The sequence below is a fragment of the Aulonocara sp. 'chitande type north' Nkhata Bay genome, linkage group LG15 (assembly GCF_057382095.1).
Source record: "Aulonocara sp. 'chitande type north' Nkhata Bay isolate Kocher_YH1m ecotype deep benthic linkage group LG15, A_spYH_male_GT1.1, whole genome shotgun sequence".
NCBI lineage: Eukaryota > Metazoa > Chordata > Actinopteri > Cichliformes > Cichlidae > Aulonocara > Aulonocara sp. 'chitande type north' Nkhata Bay.
Genome location: NC_141358.1, coordinates 31,205,326 through 31,219,654, shown reverse-complemented (window position 1 = coordinate 31,219,654; position 14,329 = coordinate 31,205,326). Strand labels below are relative to the sequence as shown.

General features: G+C 41.5%; 1 protein-coding gene across 4 annotated transcripts in view; it reads left to right on the top strand.

Annotated features, from left to right (window-relative positions):
• Window positions 1-14,329, top strand: part of fynb (FYN proto-oncogene, Src family tyrosine kinase b) — an 86,817-nt gene that overhangs the window by 34,403 nt on the left and 38,085 nt on the right. The window lies entirely within an intron of this gene.

The window sequence follows — 14,329 nt, the reverse complement described above, 5'->3', positions numbered from 1 at the left end:
GTTGCCCATGAAGGACGAGCAGCCAGGTTTTATCACAGTGAATGAGTCCCATATCAGGCAAAAGCCCTTATATTGCTTCCCTGTAGTCTAAGTAAAAGCCCCTACCTCATCATCGTCCATACAGCTGTTTTTCTATTAATAGCATTTGAATAGAGAGCATGACCCTGACACTGCTAGCATTTGTCGTGCTGTCTTGGATGCTGAGCACTTGGGGAAGTTGCAGCATTACGCTCTAACAATGTTTTATTTCCTCCTGTTTCCTGTTGAGAATGCAGTCAGCGCAGCAGCAGCAGCAGCAGCAGCTTCAGGCTGTGCTCGCTAATGCGAGGATGTCTTGACAGCAGGGCTTTCCTGTGCAGGGCACTAGAAGTGTTGATCTGCAGAATTTCTTTCTCTGGTGCAGAGCATTGAGAGAACACTTTGATCACACAGAACACATTCATCTGTACATGACAGACAGTCACGGCCTGTAGACAGTCTTTTTCAAATCCTCTCTTTGGGATGTCATTGTAATAGGGTCAGGTTAGGTGGAGTGTTTGTTTCTACTTCCTATGTGTCCAATTTATCATCATTACTGCAAAAATAACCTCTTAACCTCCAGCAGGTCACCAGAAAGCCACTTACAAGGGAGATTTAGGGTTGTTAGAAGTTTAGCAGTCATGTAGATATGGTGACAGAACATTTATTTAAAATATGAACATTGTATTTTATTTACAGGACACAGACTCAAATGTTAGGATGGTTGCAGAATATCCTACTGTTTTAATTACATTATGTTAGCATAATTATGTTATGTTAGCTATTGCAAACATTGCAGCCTGGTGTACAAAACGTGACCTGACAATGGCAGTGCTAGATGTATCAAACAAAAAGGTAGCATGCAGTTTAGGATGATGTAAGAAGGATGATATTTTGGATGTTTTTACTGTCAACTGAAGTCTTCGGACAGATCTGGAGATTAGGTGATTTGCTAAATTGGAAGCATTTCCTTCCTTATTCCAAAAGACCCCATAATGCCTTTTGAGAATCATTTGTCATCCCTGGGTCCCCCTTAAACACAAAGTACTTCCATACGCTGCCATTCCTATCAATGAGTCAGAGCAGCACTATCGTAGCAGCTGCATGAGTAGCCATCTTCCTCGTGTAGTTGTTACTATGCCATCTGTAGTTTTTTGTGCTTGTGGGCTTCCCTCTTCTTCTTCTTCTTCTTCTTCTTCTCCTTCTTCTTCTTCTTCTTCTTCAGTATGTAAAGCAAGAGTAGAACACTTGTACATGCTGTACACTAGCAATGGTATCTACAGTACCAAAGAAAAAGTGCCTTTGCTTTTTACATTTTCTAAAGTATCAGTTTTCGTGATGTAGGAGTAAAGTTAGGCTGCATTGTGACTTTGATTAGTAGTAAGCTATCAACTTTTTTTTTTTCTTAATTTGTATTTTACAGGACGGGTTACGATTGGACTCACATACTTTGAATGTATTTTCTACTTTCCTTCTCTATATTTTTATTGTTAGACTCTACTTTGCATAATTCACAGTTAAAAAGTGTAGTTATTTCATACTGGGGATTGATATAGCCCCTCTCTTCATCACTGGCCTCAAACTACTTAGACCACTTATGATACACAACCACTGCCAAAAATAAAAAGTTTGCACTCATGGGTTTATTTTAATAATGAACCTCAAGTGTGTGTTCTAAGGATATCGCTGACATGCTGACCAACTACCCCGACCTGCAATTACTGTTACTGAAAAATGATCCTTTAGCCAAGATGGACATTTTAATGCCCCATGAGAGAGTTGGTATTAGCACTCAATGTTGTGTTCCACGTTCCACCTCATGTAAACATGTGATGCGAATGACAATAAAGCTCCTTGAATACTTGAATATATATATATATATATTAGGGGTGCAACAATACACAAAATTCACGGTTCGGTTTGGTTCGATACTTTGGTGTCACGGTTCGATATTTTTTCGATACAAAAAAATGTTCATGCCTTTTTAATTTGTCATTTATTAAAATTATAAATATATATTTTAACTCAAAAGTACAGTTTTTAAATTTAACCCTAACCCTTGTGCGTGTTTTTTATTTTGACAGCAAATGCGCACCTGCGGACCACTTATGTGCAGCCCTGGTTATTTAGCTCGTCATATTGCAGCCACAGAAATTCTTTTGTCCATGAAACCATAAAGCTGCACTTTCTTTTTGCCTTATAGTCTGATTTGTCATAACTTCTCCGTTTTGCGGTAAGCTTTTCTTTGGCTGTCACTTCTTCACCCTGACCTGTCTTATTTGGCTCAGCAGAACTGAAATATATATCCTGCTGCTTTTACACACACACTCACATAAGCTCAGCGATTCTCTGCGCGATCAACCTCTCACATGTTTAAGCTGCGGGAGATTTCACTTGTCATGTTTGCATAGTAAGCTAACGATTAATAAGACGATGTCAGAGGAATTGGTGCGCAAATTATCATCACTCACAGATCAGTGCTGTCGCTCTCTATACACAGTTCACGCGATTGCAAAGTGAAAGCAAAAAACAAGCGCAAAGTCAAACGCGATTTCAATATGTCACATATTGACAGTGGCTCACCGATGCCAATGACATAATTACCCAGCTACATTTCCGAAAGAATGCAAAAGCATTGACATATATTTTTCCTTCCTATAATAGGCCGACGGGCAGGGCAGAGATAGATTTTGGTAGCCCGACTGGAAAAATCTCTAGCCCCAGGACGTCGGGCTAGCGATTTTGCGAGCCCTGTATCTGATTGAGGAATCACTCATCTTTGGAAAAGAGAGTTTATTACAGAGAAATGTCTCTTTCCAAAATAAAAGCTATACTATCCGCTTCTTCTGGGCTATATTCTCAGCAGCATATTAAACAGCTGTCTAAATGACTCGGCTAAAGTTAGTAGCATGCTTGTTGTTTTTGTCTTTGCACTAGGATGATGTCGGCGTAAATGTGCAGTCATATTCGTTGTGTTCCCACTAGTGCTTTCATGTTAATCTCGTTGAAATGACCTTAACGCCACAACACGGCAACACGGCAAATCTCCGTTAACGAGCTACCGCCGATCGCCTTGTGCATGGGGCTAGACGGCCAACACGTTAACGAGCTAACTGCGCTAACACACTAGTTCACACCAATGTAATTAAGCATTGCGTGGCACATCCAACATACTGTTTTACTTTAGTCCATGACTCGCTTACCTTCAGGGTCATACGTCACATGAAAACCAAAATAATTCCAAACACCAGATCTGAATGAGGGTGGGGGAGGTCCATGTTGCAAGGAGAGCTTAACTTCTGTCTTGCTAGCTTGCCCTGCGCTCTTCCTTCTGACTATGCTGTCTGTGTTGAGCGCTCAGTGGATCTGCGCTCGACAGTGCAGCCTAGGCGGAGTAGTCGAACGCAGATTCACTGAGTGCTCAACACAGACAGCATCGTCAGAAGGAAAGTTGATAAAATAAATTACAAATTTTGTATTGTTCAATACATATGCGTACTGAACCGAAAGCACTGTATCGAACGGTTCAATATCGATACGAATATCGTTGCACCCCTAATATATATATATATATATATATACATATATCCTATTCATTCCAACAACGCCCTGTTTTCGTCTCTTGCCCACCGATGCCTTCTTGTTCCAGTAGCCCACTTGTCGCCAGGGTGCCGTCAGTGGTCCCCGTGGTAATCGGAGCACTAGGTGCGGTGACTCCCAAGCTAGGCGAGTGGCTCCAGCAGATCCCGGGAACAACATCGGAGATCTCTGTCCAGAAGAGCGCAGTCCTGGGAACAGCTAAGATACTGCGCAGGACCCTCAAGCTCCCAGGCCTCTGGTAGAGGACCCGAGCTTGAAGGATAAACCGCCCGCAGGGGCGTGCTGGGTGTTATATATATATATATATATATATATATATATATATATATATACATGGCTCAGTCCTATCACATGATCACAAAAATATATCTGAGGTGACAAAATCACAGTGACATTTGTGAAGTGAATGAGGAACTGTGACTTATTAAGGAGTCAGGATTTTTGGATGTTTTTCATTTTCACAGTTGTTTTCTTTACCAGATGAACTCTTATGGGAGGAAAGTAAAGCTGAAACACATATTTACATCTTGCTGCATTTTGTATAAGTTCATATCAATCAATCAATCAATCAATCTTTATTTATAAAGCACTTTTCATACAGAAAAAATGTAGCACAAAGTGCTTTACATAGTTAAAAGCAGCCCACCCCACCCTCCAACTCACTCCCCACACTCTCAATACACATATATACCCCCACCCACACACACATACACACACGCGCACACTTAAAGAGTAAAAATTGGGCTGGGCTCGCATGAGCCAAGTGAGGAAACATTATAACAGAGAGCCGTCTGCACCGGGAGCCGGTCACAGACCGCAGCCTCCGGGCTGGGCACACAGCCGGAGGGAGGCAAAGGAGCCCCCCAACCAGGCTGAGAGGACCCCAGAGACCCAGCAGCCACGGTCAATAACAGCCCCGGTGCAGAGAGCGCCCTCCGAGGAAACACTGGAGATATGACGCAATACGATGTATACAGGGTAAAATGATAAAATAAATAAGAACAGGATACAATATAAATATAAATATAAATAGAGTAAGAAGATTAAAAAATGAATAAGAATAAAATCAAGAAATATTAGGTAAATCCTAAATTAATAATAGAATAACAGGATAGAATAAATAAGCATAAAAAATAAATAAACGCTAAGTAAAAGCTAAATTAAAAAGGTGGGTCTTGAGCCTGTTCTTAAAAACATGTACGTTCTCTGCGGCCCTGAGCTCCTCCGGCAGGCTGTTCCACAGACGAGGACCATACCACTGAAAAGCTGCCTCTCCGTGAGTATGTGTCCTGACTTTAGGGACAATCAAAAGGCCAGTACCAGAGGACCTCAGGGTCCGCGAGGGTTCGTATGGTAAAAGCAGATCTGAGAGATAAGAAGGCCCAAGACCATTAAGACATTTAAAAACCAATAAAAGAACTTTAAGTTTAAGTTTAAGTTTACTCAAGTTTAAAACAACAACTACACTAAAGCTATTCTGTTATACCTGTATGCAAAAAATAAATAAATTCATAGTTCAGCAATACTGATCAATCTAATAAACTTAAACCTACACCATCCTCCCTATTCTGGTATTTTAAAGAGTACTTAGCATAAATATTAAGCAACCTAACTAATAGGGTTCCAACTCCCAGCAACAACAAAAATAAATAAATAAAAAATAGGGAACCACCCCTCACGCTCCACCTCATGATGCTTAATCGACGTAATCAACCTTAATTTGATGCAGTGTGAAAAAAAATGCACAGAAATCAATTATTTTTCAAGAAATATTAAATAGATTCAACATCTTTCTTCAACAAAATTGCAGACTGCACAGATGGTACCTTCCCAAAGGAAAAAGTACTATAGCTTACTAGGGTATATATATTAGACTTAATAGTCACTATATACAGTAATTGACTTCTATTCATTTTACATCAAATTAAAACTTTGGGTGTCAGATAATTATTTATTAAAAGCTAGAGAATAAGAAAGAAAAGTATGTCTTTGTGCCCTCTTTTCTCTGTTAATGCCCTATCGGCCCCCCTGGCTAAACTTTGCTAGATCCGCCCCTGCACAGTTACCAGCGTCAGCTACGTAGAAAAAGATCCTGGAGTAGAAAGTAATATTAAATACATTCTAACAACAGCTGATCAAGCTTAAACGTGCTGCTGTTGTTCAGCCGCTGGTTTCCTCTTTCTGGTGCAAAGTGGGCCAAAAACAAACAAGAGAGACGGACTCGCGACAGAAAAGCCGATCAGCTGATCGTTAAGCAGTTTCATGATTGAAGTAGCAGCAGGAGAGGCAGTCGCTTGTTAAGCTTAACGCAGGAATGCTTTACAAACATTCATTGATGGACTTACACACTTGCTTTACTTCTCTCGGGGATAACTTTGTCGGAGATGAAATGCCAGGTTGCTAGCGAAGCTCCAAATGCTATCCAGACCACCAACAGGTCCTGCATGCAACAGCCGCTCTATCACGTGATGCATACTGCTCCGACGTGCTAACGTTCTGAGGCGAGTTACGGCGTGTTGCAAGTTTTGTGAGGTGCTTTCGTGATATTTAATGGATCGGATTACATTTTTTATTTTTCTCCGATATCCGATCCAGTAATTAAGGTCAGTATCGGACCGATACCGATACGTAATATCGGATCGGTCCATCTCTAATTTACATGTTAGGTTTTCTACCTTGCTCAGTTGAAGCAAAGCACTTGAATAAAACCGAAAGCTAATTGACAGTTTCCTCCAAGCAGCCGAGGAATATTTCAATGAGGAGAGCAGACGTAGCATCTCGTGTTGGTGTTGATTCATTCAGGGCTCAGGGGAAGAGTGGGGGGGCTGCCAGGTCAAGTCCTGGACACAGCTGCATTATTAACAGAAGGTCAGCTGTCAGCACGTCTGCAGGGTTCACATCAAGCAGCTCCCTGTGTTTCTGAGCCTGCGGCTGGGATGTTTGTAACCTTGTATGCCATTTAATGAAGGTTCATGAACTTTTTCTTTCTTGTTCAATAAAGCAGAGGCAGACCACAAGGAGCACATAACACAGAGCATCTGGAACAGATTTTATTACTGAACCATAAAAACACATATAAGATGCAGTGTCGTGAATGAGCACCTACGACTATTGAGATGAATAAATTATAGGGTTGTAATTAAATAAGGGATTTTACACATTCATATTCTCTAAAATACATAAATTACACACCTATATACCTGGTTAATAGGAACAAAAACCCAAGATTTTTCTTGCGATCCACAGATCAGTGGATGAATCACTTGCTGTTAAAGTTGCTGTTCAGGGTTTGTAGGTTCAGCTCCTACCTGAAGACACAGCATGTCTGGAGCAAAATAATCGTTTTCTAACAAAGTCTAAGAGTTCTGTCTCCACCCTGGAGGATCACAAGGTGTCGACTGTCATCTTCTCCCAGCTCTTCATCACTGTCGGTGCTTCTGACGCTGAGCCGCCCTGACACAATGGTGTCACGGCGTGCTCCACCCAGCCTGGGTTATGCTGACAGGAGTAGGGAGGACAGAGACATGTACCTTTTTCCACAATGTGGAGAGTGCTGGGAGAGATGCAGTTGAGACCTGTGTTGTTGTGATCTACGCTCACCCACCAGGAAGGGATGCAGACAAACATGTTGCGTCTCAGCTCTCTCCCAGCAGAGGCAGGAGGAAGGCTTATTCTTGCTTTGACAGCTCACAGCTCATAATCCCAACCAGAGCGGAGATACTGCACCCTGAAATGAACCACGAAGCAGTGCATTTTATCCTCTATGGCGTTATCCTGTTCAGGCTGAGGAGCTCACAAGATAGTCAGATTTTTAATGAAGGGGGGTTGGGGCATCCTCTGGAAGACCTCCTGCAGAGACAAAGTGCTGCTGAGCACACGATTATGAAGCCCTTTGCTTTCCAGACTCTGCTCCACCCAACCTCTTTAAAATAAACTGAAGCCAAACCGCTGCATGACTACTTACTTAAGGGCAAAATGGAGAGTTTACCTCTTTAAATGGGGAAGCTAGTAGCAGCTGCACATGCCAAGTGAAAATATATTTTCACATATCCTGCCTTGCTTTGTTCCTGGGTCGTTAATCAGGGCCTGTAGTCATAACCGAGTCATTGCCAGCTAAAAGTAGCTTTCTCCACGTGTTCCTTTTGAAACCCGACCAGCTGAAGTGTCTTTGGTCACTTGTGTGTATTTTTCCTTTGCTACCCTGGTTCCTTAGAAAACGGAGCCTGCTCTGTGTGAAATGGTTTGGTCAGCCTGGCAGAGGCCACCCTCTAAGCAGCTGGGGGAGGAAAGGACCGCAGATGCTGCAGCAGTGCTGTTGTGTCAGCATTGATTCCTCTGTGATGTGGCAGGTGACCTCAGTGAACCCACAGCTGAATAAGGACTACCAAGCTCCAAGCCACACAGACATGGTGATTTTTAAGTCCATCATATTGATTGTCAAATTAGAATGGGATTAATTCCATTTTTTTTACTCCTATTAAACAAATGTTCTTTAGCAAGGTTAGATTATTATTTTACTGACGATCCAGATCAAATAAAAGCAAATATAAAGACTAGAATGCAAAGTTGACATAATTTTTAAAAAAAACAAAAGCCATAAGTAAATTATGGAATAAATACACAATTTAAAAAAAAAAAAAAACAACTCAATTATTCATAATTTAATGTATATACATACAGGATAATTAATATATAGGTAAGTTAATACAGAAGCAAATTAAATTGAAATAATTAGTGTGAGGTTTTCAGGAATGAAATCATTACCAACTGAAAGAATATCAACTAAAAAATGATTTTTGGTGCAATACATTTAAAAAAACAAATACTGATTGAGTTTTCCTTCACTGATTTATTTTGATTCTGGCAATTTTGGGGTCGCTGCATTTACAAGAGCAAATTCTTGCTATGCAATGGCTAATTTATTTTTCTTAACCGGACCTTTTCAGTAACCCCACACAGTATTGCGGCTGTTAAATAACTGATAAACTCTCTAAGGTTGCCGAGCATTCAGCCGGGCTATTCTTAGATCCTCGTCAGTGAACAGTGTTTCACAGCTTCACACAGTCTTGTGCAGAGTAAAAGCAGAGTGACTGGACACTAAGGCTGCGTAAATATTATGGTTGAACTGTTGATTCAAGTGTAGTGACCTGGCTTCTTAAATCGGGAGGCTGCTCACATGTTTATGCCCGATAGGTTGCATTTGGTAATCTGCAGCTTTAGTGAGAAGCAGGTTTAGGGGTGTACTCTTATAGTTGGTGTACATATCAATAAATCAGACAGGAAGCGATGGAGTGAGGCCTGGGAGTACATCCTTCCATCTGTCTGTGTGTGAGCAACTGACCTTGACCAGCACAGACATCCTCCCTCCACAGGGCGCTGCATGACAGCGGTGGGACGGCACGCTGCGAGGGCAGAGACAAGGCTTTCCCCCAGCAGAGACGGGCGCAGCATGTGACAGCCCGAGCCCATCATTAGCCTGCTCCTTTGTCAAGCCCCTGCACCCACGTATATTTTCCTCTCTTTCTGTCTATTCATTTCAGCACTCACCACCTTCTTTTCCACCCCCCTGTCGACTCACTCCTTCACTTCAGCTCCGTCTCACACTTGCCTCCCCCATCTTCCTCCAGTGGTTGAGCCACCGTTCTTCCTCCTTTGCTTCATGCCCTCCTTCCAGGCCCCGTAATCCTTTTCTTCTGCATTATTACTCCATGCCCACCTCTGATTCTATGTCTCTCTGATTCAGGGCACAGATGATGTGAAGTGGACAGTTATTTTGTGATGTGTCGTCTGTTCTACAACAGTGAGAAACTAAACATTTGGTTGAATGATCAGTGACCAACCTGTGCAAGCTGCAGAAAAAGGTGGTGCAAGCAGCTTCGTGTTGGGACTTCATATTACTTGTGGGCGGTGTCAGATAGCTGTCACGGACACCTCCTACATTTTAGACTTTCTGGGTCTCTGTGTTCCCTCAAAGGTCAGCATTGTCAAGGGAGCTTAAAAATGAATTTGCATGAAATTGCACGCTGTATTAATGCGCATGAACTGATGTTTTTAACAGGGGGCAGAAAAATAGCTCATGCAAACGCACTTTAATTTGACTTTTATTGTTGCTGGCTGTGCAATTTCTATATAAACTGTAGGTCAGATTAGAGAGTTTACACTAACTCTCCTGAGCATCTTTTTGCCTTTATTTAACCACAGCAGGCAGGAAATATTAGGGTGCGATTGCAGTCAGAGTCAGCTTTAAGTATGAGCTTATATTATGTTAAATATGTACACCGTATATAAATGACAATTATTTTATAGCCTGATATTTCTAATTAGGCCGTTGCCATCTTCATGTTTTGATGCTAGAAGTAACGAGTGAGAGATCAATGGGAAAGTGCTGTGCACTCCTCTACAGTTTGACAATAGCAAAGTTGCCACACACTAAATCATACCCTGCTTTATCATGATTATCCAGCTGACTCTAAATCGTATTATAAAATCCATAATGACCTTCAGTAGTATTAAAGAAGAGTATAAAAGTAGCGATTGAGATCCTAATTCATTAGTAAAATGGGAATAGTGAGGTTATAAATTAAATGAGACTGACTTTTATTCAAGAATGACTTCTTTTTTGTAACTAGTTGCCCCTTATTGGCTAATAGAAAGAACACAAGGTTTGGCTCTACTTATTGAATGCTTACATCCCCGTCCTATATAAATTATGTGTGGAATATGAAATAAGAGAAATAAAAGTAATAGTTCAGTCATTCTTGGAGGTAACTCCAGTTCCTTGAGTGTTGTGTCGTGGGCACTTTTACCTTTATCAACTCCTTCATAAGTCATCATTAAAAGAGAGTGACTACTCCTTGTTGTTCTCCCTTAAACTGAGTAAGTACAGGAGCTCGCATTCTTGCTCTGGAGAAGTCACCACTTTCCTTTCTTCTCAATCATTAGTCTAGACAGTTTCACTAGGATCTGACCTAAGCCCTTCAGTATTCAAGGGGAAGGAAAAAGCCTTCCCTCAGGGGTTAATGTAACATTGTGTCCTCCAGCTCCATCTACTTCAACCACTCAGAGCCTTCTCCCTCCTCTCCTGATTTTAATGAACCTCAATCCATCACCTCCCCATCAAATATGAATGCAGTCAGGGAGCGCTGCCTTCAATGGATGCCTCCAAACACAGTGACATACCTTCAGGCCTGCACAGCCATCCAATGAATTATTTACCCAAGTGCACGGTTGGTTGTGCCTCTGGTCAAAGCCCCCAGTGCCCTCCGTTATCCCCCCATCTTTTCTTTAACAGGAATCATATTTCACACCGAGTTAATCTATATTCATTCCTTTAACTCCTTTAATGATGCTCTTCACATCTTTAGGTGCTTTAGGTCTTTGGCTCCAATTAAAGAGCCTAATGAATTTTGACCATCCAATGAATAGCCTTTTGCGTTAACTAATTATAGATCCAACTCCACTACTGGTCATGTTCTGCTCTGTAATTGGATTTTCACCAAGAGTTTATTGATTTCATGTTGAATAAGGATGAAATATAGAAGGGGTGCTTAGTCTGATGTGTAGCATGCAAGGACGTGGAGAACTGTATTGCTTTCTTGTAAAGATTCATTTTAAAGGCAAATAATTTGCGTTGAATAAACAAATTTTAGAGACATTTTGCAGAAGTGCCTTGTGTTGGTGGTGGGCAGTGATTAGGCACCTCTATAGCAGCTCCTGCTTCACTCTGGGTGAGGAGAAGAGAGACTGCAGGGAATAAACAGCAAAACAGCCCCTATGGCAAGCAGGTGACTTTTTTTTTTTCTGTGGAGGAGGAATAATTAATCAGTGGAGAGGGCAGTGTGAAAAGGAGGGAAGGAAGTGGAAAAGAAAGAGATGAAAGGGGCTTCAGTTCAAAGACAGCAGTCAGTGATGAGCCTGGCCCACTGCAGCAGGCTATGGAGGAAGGCCCCAGACAAACAGGGCTGTCTTTGGAGGAACGCAGAGTACATTCAGCATGGAACCAGCAATCCGATTGCATCAGTGATTGGTCTAATTGATTTGAGTTTTAAGAAAAGCAGAATAATTGCATTGTGGCCTAAAAATATTTTTAACATAAACAAAGTTTCATGGCTGCTCGATAACAATAAAATACCTAATGAGGGAATATCGTTCAAAGAAGTGAAGGTACTCTCGGAATAGGATAAAAAAAAGTAATCATAACAAGGAGAACTGAAGATCTTGTTGAAGCTCATTTTTAACTGACACGTTACAAAGACTTTTTTTTTTCTTTCATTTGTCACCACGAGCCTTGTTATGTCTGTCTGGAGCATCAAAAACTGTCAGCTACCAAACGTCTGGCATCAAACGTCTGGCCAGAGGCAGCGTGCCTGCATGAAAATAATTGGCAGTTTTTTTGAACAGCTGGTAAATGAGACATTGATCGTTAAACCTGAATGAAATTAACAGCTGTTCAACCACCAACCTTTCACCCATCCACTTTCTATGGCTTATCTCAGGTTTGGTCACAGGTGCAGCAGTCCAAACCACCCTGTCGCTGGCCAGAGCTTATAGCTCTTGTGGGAGGGATACCTAGGCATTCCCAAGTCATCACAGGGACAGTGTGTCCTCTGTCTGCCCGGGGGTTCCTAAATGGTTGATAATCCCAAACACCTCAGCGAGGAGGTTTCTAGGAGGCCTTCTATCCAAATACCCAACCAACCTAGACTTTCCTTTCAACGGAGAGGAACAGCAACTTGTCTCTGAGCATTCAGATAAAACTGAGGTTACTGTACTCGGCCCCGAAAATCTTAGAAATATGGTATCTAACCAGATTCTTACTCTGTATGGCATTACCTTGGCCTCCAGTAACACTGTGAGGAACCTTGGAGTGATTTTTGTCCAGGATATGTCCTTCAATGCACATATTAAACAAATATGTAAGACTGCTTTCTTCCATTTGGGCAACATCTCTAGAATTAGAAATAAAAATCTCTCTCAGAGTGACGCTGAAAAGCTAGTTCATGCATTTATTACTTCTAGGCTGGACGACTGTAATTCATTATATTCAGGAAGTCCTAAAAACTCCCTGAAAAGCCTTCAGCTAATCCAAAATGCTGCAGCAAGAGTACTGACAGGGACCAGAAAGAGAGAGCATAGTTCTCCTGTTTTGGCTTCCCTTCATTGGCTCCCTGTTAAATCCAGAATTGAATTCAAAATCCTGCTCCTCACATACAAGGTCTTAAATAATCAGGCTCCATCTTATCTCAATGACCTTGTAGTACCATATCATAATACATTTCTCTGTATGTATTATTGTAGGGTCTACCTTACAATATAAAGCGCCTTGAGGCGACTGTTGTTGTGATTTGGCGTTATATAAATAAAATTGAAATTGAATCCCTTGAGTGACTGAGCTCCTCACCCTGTTTCCGAGTTCCTTCGAGGAAAACCCATTTCTGACATTTGCACCTGATATACTATCAGATATATTACCAGCTGACTGCAGCAAACATCCAATAGATTAAAAAGTTACTGCATAAAAAAGTACCCAGTGGAAATAGACAACCATTTTCTTCTGCTCAGTAGGAATCCCATAGTTTGCTATTTCAGCTACACGGGGAAAGCAACATATAGCTAAAAAGGCCCAATGTAAGTGCCTTTTTCTTCATGTTGGTGTTGGGCAATATACCATTTTTCCACGAGATACTTATACCTGGTGGCAGATTCAGTTTTGTAAAGTTTTTCATTGCTGTTGCTAGCTGGCTAACACATAAGCTATGGTTATCCATTATTTATAAAAGTTATTTTTCTCATTTTTTTAATGACTACAACAATAAACATGTGTTTATCTTAAAACAGTGATGTGATTTCTATGATTAAAATTGCTTTAATTTAATAAATTAACGTTATTTCACCCACTCGGCCTGCAAAGTTCAAATGTAAAGGATCTTTTAACATATTTAACATAAAGGTAACCTAAACAATTAAGAGGTGCCAGGGCTGCTTCTATCCCAGCAGAGTGAAGTAGAATAGAAGAACAATCCTCTGACTTTACACTGTCTGTATCTTCTGCTACCACTCTGAGTGACAGCAGGGCCTTCATAGTGCTTTCATATTGCATATTAATGTTGAGAGATGCTCTGTGTGTGCATCATTGGGTGCATTTACAAGTCTATTTTTCTCTGTGTCATCGCTCTTTATCTGCCTTTAATCAGAAGCAAAAATGTGTCAAAAGCATCGAGCTCTGTGTGACCAGCTGTAATGCTAAGCCATCCATTCTGGAATATAGACCTGATCTGTCATCATCCTTCCTCCATAGATTAGCGTTTAACAGCAGGAACAGCTTTCCATCCAGCTCAGAGGGATCAATACATCGGTTTCCCTTCTATAAAATCTGATTCTGCCTCTGCCAAGTGTGGGTTATGTAGAGGGTCGGAATACACAGCAGTTGATGTTGGCTTCTGCTGGGAGCGTACGATTAGAGATGCTCTACAGGCTCGCACTGAGCGTAGTGTTGCTGCTGTTGTCGCCTAGCCTTCCCTGCCTTCCCTGCGTCCTGTCACTGATCATTACAGCGTCCCCTGACAGAGTGTGCTGGTGCACTGCTTCTTCATGCATAGCCTTCTATTCACTCTGTCTGCTGGTTTCATAGCTTTAGCATAGGTCAGCTCAAGTTCAGCCAGAGGATGAAAAGGGTATTGTCCACTCCTGATTTTCATCCTTACATAACGAA